General features: G+C 39.9%; 1 protein-coding gene across 2 annotated transcripts in view; it reads right to left on the minus strand.

The window, feature by feature from the left end:
• The window catches only part of apc2 (APC regulator of WNT signaling pathway 2), a 42,764-nt gene extending 33,982 nt beyond the window's left edge, over positions 1-8,782 (minus strand). The window contains exon 1 of one of the 2 annotated variants that reach the window (XM_084953666.1): positions 8,722-8,782. The gene's annotated coding sequence lies outside the window, so the exon portion shown is untranslated. Of the gene's footprint in view, positions 1-8,483 lie in introns of both variants that reach the window. The other variant, XM_084953665.1, reaches the window with a different exon arrangement.
• Positions 8,783-12,669: the final 3,887 nt, after the last annotated feature.

Genomic DNA, 12,669 nt, shown 5'->3' on the forward strand with positions numbered 1-12,669 from the left:
GGGTTAAAAATTATACCCACTGTAAAGTTGGTATAATGGTCACAAAGAAGGAAATTTAGCACTAGGCTATAAACATTTTTTTTCTTTAAATTTGGACATTTTGCGAGTCTCTGGGAATTTACTCGCTGTTGGACACAGCCTCAAGTGGCCATTAGATGAACTACAGTTTTTGGCACTTATACTGACCTATGCTGACAATCGGTGCTGCCATAAGCTGATATCCCTCTGATGAACTCCATTAATGTCCATCATCACAACAAGCAAAGCCCAGGTCCTGATCACTCTTTGGGGTGTGTTACCTATTTGGATACTGAAACCACTGCACATAGTAATAACTTCAGTGACACGGTATAAAAGGAGTTTATTATTATTATTAAATGTCAAAACAAACAAACAAATCTGTTTGAAAGGAGGCTATTTTGAATCCAAGACGTCACACTTGTGCTGTTCCTTGATTACTTTGGTTTCCTTGAGTGGAGACATTCAAATTATTGTAACTGCACTATCACTAACATTCAATTTGTCACACACACAGAGTTTGCCCACAAAAACAAACCAATACAGGTCGTCAGTATAGCAGTCTAAATGTGTGTGAAGGTCCCCAGACAGTACAGACCTCAGCTAGTGTGTGTGTGTGTGTGTGTTTCCCCATCAAAGTCCTCAGATATATGGTTATTCCCCTTAACAGGGTAACATGCTCATCTTCACCCCCCTCATTACCATGGTGACAGATTTGCATGGAGCGATGGCTCTTTCTGCCTCCCTTTTCATCTCTCTCTCTCACACACACACACACACACACACACTGCCGCAGTCAGTGCAAAGCATCCTGGGTAAGGAGCAGAAAGAGCTGCTCTGGAGAGGCAGGCCAATCATACAGAGAGTTAACGAGCGCTAACGGACCCCTGTTAAAGGTACTGTTGCTATGGAAACAACTGATTCGATGCATGTGACCCCAATATGAGTCGACTGCATGAGATGAGAAAGGATGAAATAATCACAGTGAGTAGACAAACCTTTATTAAAAATACAACTAAACCAACAAAAAACTAAACAAACACCTCCGCCAGTAAACCTTAAACCATCACTGCAATGCCAATGCACACACACACACACACACACACACTAATCCAGTCTAGCTGGATTCGAGGAGAAGGCTGAAAGTCATTAACCTTCACAGAGGCCTGACAGGACTGATGATTGACTCGGAGAGAGAGAGATGCTAAAAGAAAATCCTGTGTCAGCATTTAGACCGCAAGAGAGGAAACAGAAGGAAAGGAGGAAGAAAGAAAGGACGTTTAAGGAAGACACAGAGTAAAGAAAGGAAAGATCAATGATGAATGAAAGACAACGGGAAAATCTAAAAGTCAAAGTCAACCAACCACGTGGTTTAAAAGCAAACACCGAATGATGGGAAATGAGAAACAAAAAGCTTAAAATTAAGCAAAACAGAAAGAAAGAAATACACTGTGAAAAAAAATTACTAGAAAGACAAAAGGCAGAAAGAAAAAAACACAGAGTAAGAAAGAATGGAAGGATAAAGGAAAAAGAATAAAAACGATCAAATAAAGGGAACACGCTGAAACCTGCTGACATGGTAGAAGCTGCAGCTCAAAAACACATGAATGAATTCAGATGTACGTCATAAATCTTCAGCATCTAAAGATTTCCAAACTGAGCCACTTCTGTCTTCAGAACACCTGGAGGTGACTAAATGTGACAAAATGTTACTGATTTTTTTATGCTGCACATAGGAGAGTGCAACATTACGAACACCAGCTGTCCCATTTTCTACAGAGGAAGTGCGTTTGTTAGCTTGTTTCAGTCTAAACAGCTGAAACAAAATAAATCATGTTGGTTTAATAATACAATCTGGTGCTGATCGAATATGCAACATAAAGTAGTTTTAAACCCGCAGAAAAACACTGACAGGATGCTGGCACCATTTTCCTCCTCTTTCTTTCTCCCTTTCTTTCATGCCTGGAGGATGCGGTTGCCACAGTAACCAGACAGTCCCAGAGGAGACAGAGATGTAGAGAGATGGAGGATGGGAGGATGTGGGGGTGGAGCAGGTGGCAGGATTGATCGACTCTCACTTTGTTCACAAATATAAAAATAAAACAGGTTACAAACCTCGAACTGGGACTTCATGAATAAAAACACATTTTACATCCAAGTGTGTCAAACTCACAGAGGGGAGATTTGAGCACAGAAAGTCTCATTGTTATATATTTACTTGAAATATATTTTACTGTGAAACACTGAAAACAAGTGCTGTTCAGGCCTCTTCAACCCTGATTATGTCTTTTTGATTAACTGTAGATACTTGATGTAAGAAACTGTTGGTCTAGTTTCTTTGTTTTAAATATATTATAAAAAGAGTTCTACATAAACTCATAAAAACACTAATAATAATAAGCCTTGCAGTAGTGATTGTTGTGATTTGGTAAATAACATTCAAATGAGCTGAATTAATACCACCCGCAGATGACTGCAGTGATCGTTGTGTACGCAGCTCAATATCAGTCAAAACAATGACTGAGCTGCACTGATGCAGGTACTGGAGGCCGTGTGTGCAGTGCATGATGTTAGTGTACATACTGTGCACCTGTTTAATGACAACAATGAGCTACAGCTAGCTCTTAAAATACCTTCATGTTATGTTACTTATGTGTTATGCTAGTGTGCTATCATATGATTTAGTCCTATTGATCGCTTGATATAGTTTGATATATTTGTATGATTAATTAATTAATGACTCAACTGGATCTCAATTTAAAAATGTACCATTAGGTGAGCGTTATGAATATTAGAAAGTTATTTTGACACTGAAGGAATCACTGTTATCAAAAGTTCACCAGGCGAGGCACAGAGAAAGTTTAATAGATAAGAAGAAAAAACATTAATTTTTTATGTCTCTACCATGAAGGGAAGGATGTTTATCAAGTCCTAACAGCTACTAACTGTTAATAAAAAGCTGCTTTTACATTGAAGCTCTGACCGGTTGATCAGCTTCAGGTTTGTCACGTGAGGCCTGGAGGAGGAACAGATGGATGGATGATGGATGAAAATTTGGCTCCAGCAAAGCGAGCGCCTCTTTATTAACCACAACAATCGGATACTTCCTATCAGCAACACCAAACAGCTCTGCTGCTGCTGTTGTTGATGAAATGTGAGACTGAACGGTGGAGGCTGCTACGGAAGAATAAGCGTGAGAGTGAAAAGCACGGAAACAGATGCTGATCGAAGAGGTGATTGATTTGATGACATAACAGTGAAGCAGTCAGTACAAACAGCTGCTCCTGTTGTGATGAGCAGATTCAGCGACAGGACGAGAGGACGTGTCAGCGAGCAATAACGCAGAAACACGCTCCTCCATCTTTTTTTTATGCTGCAGAAGTCGACCTCCTACAAATGACCTACATTCTCATGCAGGTGAAGCAAATACAGCAACGCAAAACCAGCTGAATGATGCAGCAAATAAATCTGCAGCACTGTTGATTAATCACATTTTTATGAATCTACTTTAATCTGAGCTCAATTTATTTGAGCATTTTGATAAAATTCTTCTTTTGGCTTTTCGTCCTTTTTCTCAAACTGCAAGAACATCTGGAATGTCATGAATCCAACGCTCAGTCACAAAAAGTTCCCTCGTTGAGAGCAAATAGCAGCAGCAGCTTCAATCCCAAACAGATGATGGAATGAAGGTCAAAGGTCAGAGGTGACAGACTAAACTGATGTCCAGTCTGACAGAAAACACTAACCCCTACATAGCATAAGCTCCTCCTCCAACTTTCCAGCTCAGAGATCTGTCGGCGAGTCTCGCTGAGTCCGAGAACCAACGTTGCCAGAGGTCAGATGACCTTTTCCTCTGATTCAAGGAGGAAAATCAACAGAAATATGACAGAACGAAGAGGAAACAGACTGCACGTCAGTGCATGTGCGCTGTGCTCATCAATAACAGTTCTGAGTGACTGTCTGAGAGCATATTTAAAGTAAACAGATAAAATCAGCTCTTCACTTTGAGCAAACCAGCTGATCAGCTCACCGACTTCCTTCCTTTGATGCTGGTTTCCCACTGAAAATAATTTTGTCCCATTATTATGCAGGGATGCTGCCGTTTCATTAAGAGACTTTTCTTTTGATTTTAAGTGGCAGGCGGCAAACCAGAAGTGGGAATAACCCTGTCATGTGACCTACTACAACAGGGTTACAAGCATAATGACTCTGAAAGGCGTTTCAGGCTAAAGGCCGTTCAGAATGATCAAACACGATTATTCAAAAACAGCAATATGCAGTTATTTTGCTATTCACATGTAAAACAATTGCATGAAAAATAGATGACTTAGGTGGAGGACACAGGCTCACCCGGCCTGGACCAGCAGTGCTTTTGACCACAAAGCCCGTCTCGCAAGGACAACTGCAGGAAGTCAGCGAGTGCAGGAGGGGAGTCCAGATGACAGTCGCAGCAGACTCTCAGGCCTCAGGCAGCCACGCGGCGAGTGACAAAGAGCTGGAGCTGACATGTTGTGTACTACAGAAAGCGCAGCGGGAAGAGACCATGATGCAGAGTCAAAAACAACGAGTAATACTCCTTCCATAGGTCATCGTGGCTTGAGCTGAACTAGACTGTGAGCGACTTTGAGCTTTCAGGCAGGGGCGAAAAAGCATTACTGTAATCATTATAATTAATCATTTGAAGTCAAAAGTCGAATTAGAGCTCAGCTCAAATTCTGGATATGAAATCTGTTTCCTTATAAGATCTTCAGCCCCTTTTTGCCACCGCTGTCTCTTTCTTGTCTGACAGTTATAGATCTGAAATGGATCTTTTTTATTAGCTTAATCTTAATAGATTGTTTAATAAGAGTGTTCAGCCTTCCATAACACTTTGGTCTTTAGTTGGTTCATTGTCTTTTAAACTAGTTCACTAAAATAAAATAAAACCCCTCATTTTGTGCATCCTGGGATTTGTAAAACCGTGAAAACAGTGTTCAGCATTTCACTGTAACTTGATGTGCAGCAGAGGCTTCCAGTACGTTTTCTCCTGGTTTATCGGTGTGTTACCTAAAAGGCAGTGACTGCATACAAACACTGTCATACCCACAACACATGAGGAGCCACTGGTGCAACACTTGGGTAACATAACAGGGGTTTCATGCACTATAGCTCTGTTTTTGTGTCTTTTAAAGCCTCTGTTTATTTCCTATAAATGAAAGCTCGATGTTTGTTTCCACTTTTTTGTTGGGGCCCGTGAGCTCGGATATTATGATGAGGACTTTATGATAATCTCTGTGTTCTGTTGTCTTACGTACAATTGGAGGAAAATATTTGGAAACAAATCAGAATTAAGAACATAAAAAAAAAGAAAAGGTTCACACATATGAAGCTGTGACAGATTGTGAGACATCAGACTGCGTCTCCTCCTACAGAAGAGCCCCAGACTGAATGAGACCGACTACATCAACACTCGTGTATTTTGGTCCGCTGCCTCTGTCTGCAGTGGGCTTTCTGTTTTCTTTGGTATCATCTGATGTGGTCCTTCTGTCTTTCTTAGTTTTCAGTGTTTTTCACATATTTGTTTATCTATTGATATCTGATATATTATCTATTTCTGCTTGTATTTTCTGTCTGACTCTGACTCTCAGTCTCTAAACCGGGGGCCTCATTGACCCCCTGAGGCTTCTTCACTAATCCTTCTATGCTTATTAAAAAAATCTTCAGAATGGTCCTTTAAATGCAAACTGACAGCTTTATTTTGTTATTTTCTGTATTTGAGCTACTTCAAAGTTTTCTTTATTTTCTTTATGTATTAATTTTTTACTGTGAAGGGTGTTTCTGAGCAAACAGAGATGTGAGACAGCAGAGGAGCTGCTGGGAGCCACACCCTCCATCTGTGCCAGCAGCCTCCATCACGCTCACTATAACAAAGCTTCAGATCACCAGGAAAAGACGTCTACATACAGAGCCAATCCCAGAAAACTGAAGGTACTGTCTCTGTTTCTCATGTGATCAGTCAAACCACTAAAGTGCAATAGCCTCAGAGTTTCTCTCACATTATTCTCAATAATGTCTGTGAAGGTTCGCAGTCATCATGGTCGCTGTAGTCTAAGGAACTTGGAAAGAAAAGTGTCTGGACTTCTTTAAGTTTCTTTGAAGACGTTAAGAGAGAAGAAAATGATTCAAAATCCTGGAGAGCACAGCACAGAAATCTTATTAAGCTTGGGGTTTAACTGAGAGTAGTCATGCGCCTTTGTTAGGGTTTCAACAGAACCGTGGGCTGGCTTAAGAAACAACTTGAGTTTTGCTGTGATTTAATCAAAGGAAATATTTTTATGATGAAAGATTTGAAATTATTCATACAGTCAAAGCAGCTACGGAGGATGAGATTTTTACAATAGCTCTCATCATGTAATCCAGCTCACTCTGATGAGGCTGGACACTGGAGAAGCAGAGCAGCTCCTGCAATCATCGCTGTAGAAGGATCACAACACTGACAGCAGAGATTTATCTGTAAATGGAGAATAAATCCCGCCAGCAGTTTAATACTCACACAATACGTTTCTTAATTTTTCATTTGGTTGTTGTTATTCCTCATTATTCATCCAAAAGTTATAGACCCTCTTAAGCTCTTACCCACTACTGCACTTTGTATGCTTGGGTACACTTGGACTGATTACCGCATGGGCAAATGGCCACATACCCAGCACCCTGCAGCCAATGGAAGCCCTTGACTGTTGTTGTATTTCAAATATTTGCATAAAGGGATTTTTGTTTGAATGTTTTCTGAATTGAATAATCTAAGGATTACGACACAGGTGTAATATTAACTGTTACGGTGATAGTCGTGGAGCATTCAAGGACTACCTGAGACAAGGAAAGTGAGCTGCATGCTCTGACGTACGTGGAGGAAAACAATTCTTAACTGTGGATTATATTTTCCTAACACATACAGGTGAGACGGGTATTGTACTGTACATGGTGAATAAAGGACGTAACAATAATTTAACAGGACAAAATGTGAGTATTACATGTTGTAATTGTGAGCTACCTCACATTTTCCTCTACAACTCTGTGCTTGGTACAAATACCAGACACCCTGTTTACAGAGTAGGCAGGTCGGCCTGTGGCAGGCTTGTGTTCAGGCTCGTGATAAACCGTGATCTCCTTTGTCCTTCCAGGGACACAGATATATACTATTCACTATCTCGATCTGTCTCCTCTTACTTACTGACCTACATCTGCCAAAACAGTATTGTCCCTAACGGTACCTTATTCTTGTTCTTGTGTACATAAAGCTGCAAAGAATGTGGAACAATTACTTCTTCTGATGTTTGAACTTTCATTACATTTGATGTTTCGGTATCTTATGTTTTTATACTGATTTTATATAATTTGCTATGTGTAATATTAATAAATGTTAAAGGTCGTAAATACAACTCTGATTAAATGTCGACAGCATCACGGTGCCATGAAAGTATTTTTGCACCTTTTTTCATCCCTTTCAGAATTGTTTCCTGTATATTTCCTGTGAAATATTTTCCCTGAAATGCAAAACTTTCATTCAGTTTTATTAAGAAAAATAGCTCTGCTTTCACTCTTCTTTCTAAGGAAAGTTTAGGTGCTTTATTTATCAGAGCCTGGGCCTATTGATGCCCCCCTTTGCCCAATCCAGCTTGTTCAGTAATCCTGGACCCTCCCCTACACCACACAACAGAAAATACAAACCTACAGCAGCTGCACCCTTCATGTTCACCTTCTGCAGGTCTAATCAATGCAATAAATCATTCAGGAGCATGACCTGCTTTTCTTCACCAATTCACTGATTATGCATGTGCATTAAAAGGAGCATATATGAAAAACAACCAACATAAAATTTCGATCTAACAGACATAAAAGCAGAAGCAGAGCAGCTCCACAGGAACAATCACCACCACGTATTTTCTTAAAATCAGCACATTTCAATCACGATGAAGACAAACAATAAACAGAGAAACGCTGAAGAAAGCTGCGACAGCTCCAGCAGAATAAATGAATATTTAACAGAGTGGGGTGATGCATCCTTAACCAGTGAACCCAGTGAAACCAGCGCATACTGGGGGAGACTGCAGGAGACCTTCAAGGCCCAAAATGATCACCCAACTTAAAAAAACACCTCACAGTAAATTTCCATGTGACTTTCAGCTGAATGAATATCCATAGAGGATTTTCGATTTGATTTTTTGTTTTTAAGATAAAACAGATATTTTTTCTACAGGACGCTTTCTTGTTATTCTTGAATCTGACCTCCTTTTTAGCTGCTGCTTCTCTGACGACATCTATGATTCATCAGCTCCTCCATCCTCCTCCATCCATCTGCATGCATGAAGGAGAAAATACAGCCCCCCCTTCCCTTCCCAACCCCATCACCTAATACCCCGCATGAATGATGGATGAAATGAAATCAGGGTGGAGGAAAACAAGAACGTTAAAAATCCGACTCAAACCTGAAATCTGCGCCGCAGCTTTTAAAATCCGGACACATCAGCCTCCTCCCGTCTGACCTGCGCTCATCAGCGAGCCTCTTTATGTCTTTATCCGCTGCGTTTAGGAAGAGAACCACATCTAGTCGGACCGAACCGGACCGGGAGAGGACAGGAGGGTCGGTACGGTCGGAAAAAGCCAGATTATAAGGGAATGAGGGGTGAGATGGAAGCGACAAACCGAGGAGCGGTCGGTCCTTACCTCATGCCTCTGAGACTCCGAGCAGAGCTGAAGATCACAGAGAGAAGAGAGAGAGGGGAGGTGGGGGGGAGGTGGAGGGAGGAGACAGAGTCGTGGGGGGGGGGGTTATATGGAAATAAAAAAAGGTTTTGTTAAAGACCGCTGAACTCAGTACAAAAGCAAATCATCCTTTTGTAGTTATCCTCACTGTTTACGCACAAATTAACAGACGTATCAGTCTGAGAGGGACACATAAATCACACCTCATTAAATGTGGTTAAAAACAGAGAAAGCTCAGATGATATTCAAATGCATGTGGAATAAAAAATATAAAGTCAAAGCAGTGAGACGGGATCCTTAAGGTGAAGACAAACACATTACATAAAAAAGGAATATCTTTTCATTCACTGTTTGAATCCCTTTGTTAAAATGTCGCAGCTGGTTTCTATATAAGTTTCCACTGTGTAAAGTTTTTGTGCTTTAAAGATTTAGTTTGATTGCTGAGAGGTTTTAGTTGTTTAGTTGATTATTTGTTGTGTTTGCGTCCTCCTGTGTTCTTGTGCTTCAGTGTAGTTTGTCTCTGTTCTTTATAGCTTATCTTTAGGTTAGTTCCTGTTGTACTTTGGTAGCTTGTTGTCTCAAGTGTCCTCACCTATTTTTCGTTCCCCTTGTGCCTCCCATTCCCAGTCAGTCCTCACTGTATACGTAGTCCTGTCATTCTTTATGTATAGTTGTAGGTTTGCATTTCCTGTGCTCCCTGTTTGCCTGTTCGTTGTGTTTTTTGGACTCTAATCAACTGGCTTTGTGTTTCATTGCTCCTGCCTCCTGTGTCTACAATTATTACACTCCACACACAACTAACGATGGCAGTTTAGGGAAATCAATCCAACAGCTGTTGGGGAAAAAAAGTACACGTAAGACTGCAGAATTAATCAGCGCAACAAGCCAAACTTCACAGTTTCAGGACCAGCAGACTGAAAAACAGCTTTTTTCAGTGCAGCATCAGACTGTTCAATACTTACAACAGACCAATTACATGCTCACCACTGTGGAATATTCACCTTATGTGCAATAGCCCCAAACCTAAAACACCTCTGTTCTGTCCATTTATTCCACTGCCCACCTGTGCCATTATTTGAGCTGGTATCATTAGATTTTTAATCTCATTTATTGTTTTATGTATGATAGAAGAAAATACAGGATATATATTTCTAGGAATTATATTTTATTCTTATTGTATAAATGTTTATCTTTGTATGCACCAAATACAGCAGTGCTTCTAATTTTGATGCATGTATGTTGTTGCTAATAATGACAATAAAACTTAATATATCTTAAACTTTGACAATCCAGCTGGTCAGGAAAAGCTTACTCAGCTTACTTTATTCTTTCAAACATTACACGTGTTTTCTGGTCTTTTTTTTCTTGATATGATTGTTGGTGTTGTTTCTGCATCATTATAATTTACATTACTCCACAGCTATCAGTGTTATTGACCAGTCATGTTGTTGGGATATCAAGACTGGAAAAACATTAAACATTTAACCTAAACCAAAATCTTAAAACTGTAGAAATAACTGTATAATTCAATAATTTACTCAAATGGTATTTAACCTAACTTATGGCTCTTAAAATATTAGTTTCTAACGGTAACTAAGCAGCAAGTAAAGACATAAATAACACTGAGAAAAAAAATCAACTATACCTAGAAATAATAAATCAATGCTGACTTTTGTTTTAACACAGTCTCCCAGGTGGAATGAACCCAGTGATCTACCACAACCTGCTCCTCGCACATCACCTCAGCCGACTTCTGAAAGCGGCTTTAAAGTGTTTCTGTCAGAAACGCCTGAAGACAAGCAGCTCCTGCTGCAGTCTTTTCCTTCACAGCTGCAGAGCTGTGAAATCACAACAGCGTGATTTGAGAATGTGAGGAACGGGAGGTGCACTGATGCTTCTGCACCAAAATAACAATAATGTTATATGAGAATGTCACACTGTTTATTATAATAATAATTTATTCATAACAAAATAATATTCCTCACATTCATTATGGAGGCTATGTGCTGTGCACAGCATATTTTAATGCAGTACTTGTGATTCATTCTGTTTCTTGTAATGCAACAAAAAGAGTAGCTTTAAATTAGAATTAATTAGTCTGTTGTGTTTAGTTCACTTTACAGTCAGGAACTGAATCTCTGCCACTTCCTCCTGCATCCTTGTCCTTCTTGTTCACATTGGCTTTGATTGTAGACATTATTTAATAAATCATTTTATCAGTTTACAATTGTAAAGAGCTGATTTTCTTTAGAAAAATCGCTAAGACTATAGTATTCTTGAAACCTGCCTCTCTGTCTAAACACAAAACCTAAATTTAGCTGCATTCAGGAAATCTCTGATCAAACTGGGCAAAACCTCAAATGCATCAAACCAGTTTACCAAGAAAAACATTAATTTCCGATTAGTCAAAAAACTGATGAATATTGAAATTCACCTGGCTAAGTTTAGAATAATTATTTATCTGTTTTACAGAATGTTTGACAGCCTAATTACCTTTGTTTCAGTATAGTAGACATTGACTCATTACCATCACATAAACGTTAGCTTTGCAGTGCTTCATCTTCCCCGCTAGAGGGAGATAAGTGACCGTGTTTCTATTTTACTTTATCCGGGTCTTTCCAACACATCCAGCATTTTTTTAAAAAATCCATCCTTTCATCCGCAAAAAAAAAAAAGAAAAGAAAAGCAGAAGGCTAAGACCACACATTTTTTTAGCAGTCATTATCAGTAAAAAGCGATTTTAGCATTTTAAAAGGCAACACAGTAGCATCCCCTGGCTGCAATATAAATCAGTAATACCGACAATATAAATCAGCTGACTCTGACTTACAAACTGAGGGATACTGCACACTCATCCACCCATCCACCACTTATACATATGCAACTTATCTGGATTTCCCCACCCCAACCCTCCAGCTCTCCTGGCAAACACTGAGGGATTCCCAGCAAGCTGAGCGACAAAATCTCTCCAGTGTATCCTGAGTTTTCCCCTCCTCCTCCCAGGGAGAGATGCCTGAAACACCTCACCTAGGAGATGCCCAGATGTCTACTGGGCTCCTTGCAAACCACCAAGCCCCTCACCCCATCTCTAATGGTCAGACATCCTTCAGAAGCAACCCATTTAAAAAAAGGTGCACATATACTTAAATTAATGATTAAATAATACTATGTATTCTTTGACAATAAATGATAGATGAATAATCAGCTGGCTCTCCAATGCTTTATCATCTCATTTATGGATGATCAGGAGGTGGGGGGGTTGCATCAGCATGTGATTGTGAGTAAGTTAGAAACTAATAAATGTGGCTTATAGTACAAAGTGCTTTGAGTGCTCAGTTACAACAGAAAAAGGCTATCAGTAGTACTGATCCATTTACTCCAGCTCCACCATCTTGGACTGCAGCTGCAGTCTTTTGTTCTCTGCAGCCTTGTAGCGGCAGCAGTTCTCCACCTGCTGGAGGGTCTTATTAGTCAGATCTGGAGCAGATTTCAAACTGTCATCAGCAGCTGCAGTTCAAGACACTGGAGATGGAGTTTGTAAAAGAGGCTTGAGACACATGAGTGATCTTTAGAAATGCCACAACAGTTTAGCCTGCAGTCAGGAAAACACAAGATGAGGAGGACCGGAGCCAAGCTGGTTACTAAAACTTTGAGGAAAAAACTGAACCATTAGGAAATCAGTCACATTGTTGTCTCGGGTAGATAATAAAATTAAAGTAAGTCACAAAATATAATATTGCTCTGCCCAAAGATAGTCTATTTGTGGGGAACAGTGGACTTGTTAGTCACCAATGAAAGCTTTGTTACACTTCTTGATGGTCCTTTAAGAGTCTAAGTGGGACCATAACTTACAGAGCATCATCATGCTGTGTTCAGTAAGACTTCAAACTAACAATTAAGAGCATGAAG

The sequence above is a fragment of the Perissodus microlepis genome, chromosome 15 (genome assembly GCF_051167445.1).
Source record: "Perissodus microlepis isolate ML-2025 ecotype Zambia chromosome 15, ASM5116744v1, whole genome shotgun sequence".
Classification (NCBI taxonomy): Eukaryota; Metazoa; Chordata; class Actinopteri; order Cichliformes; family Cichlidae; genus Perissodus; species Perissodus microlepis.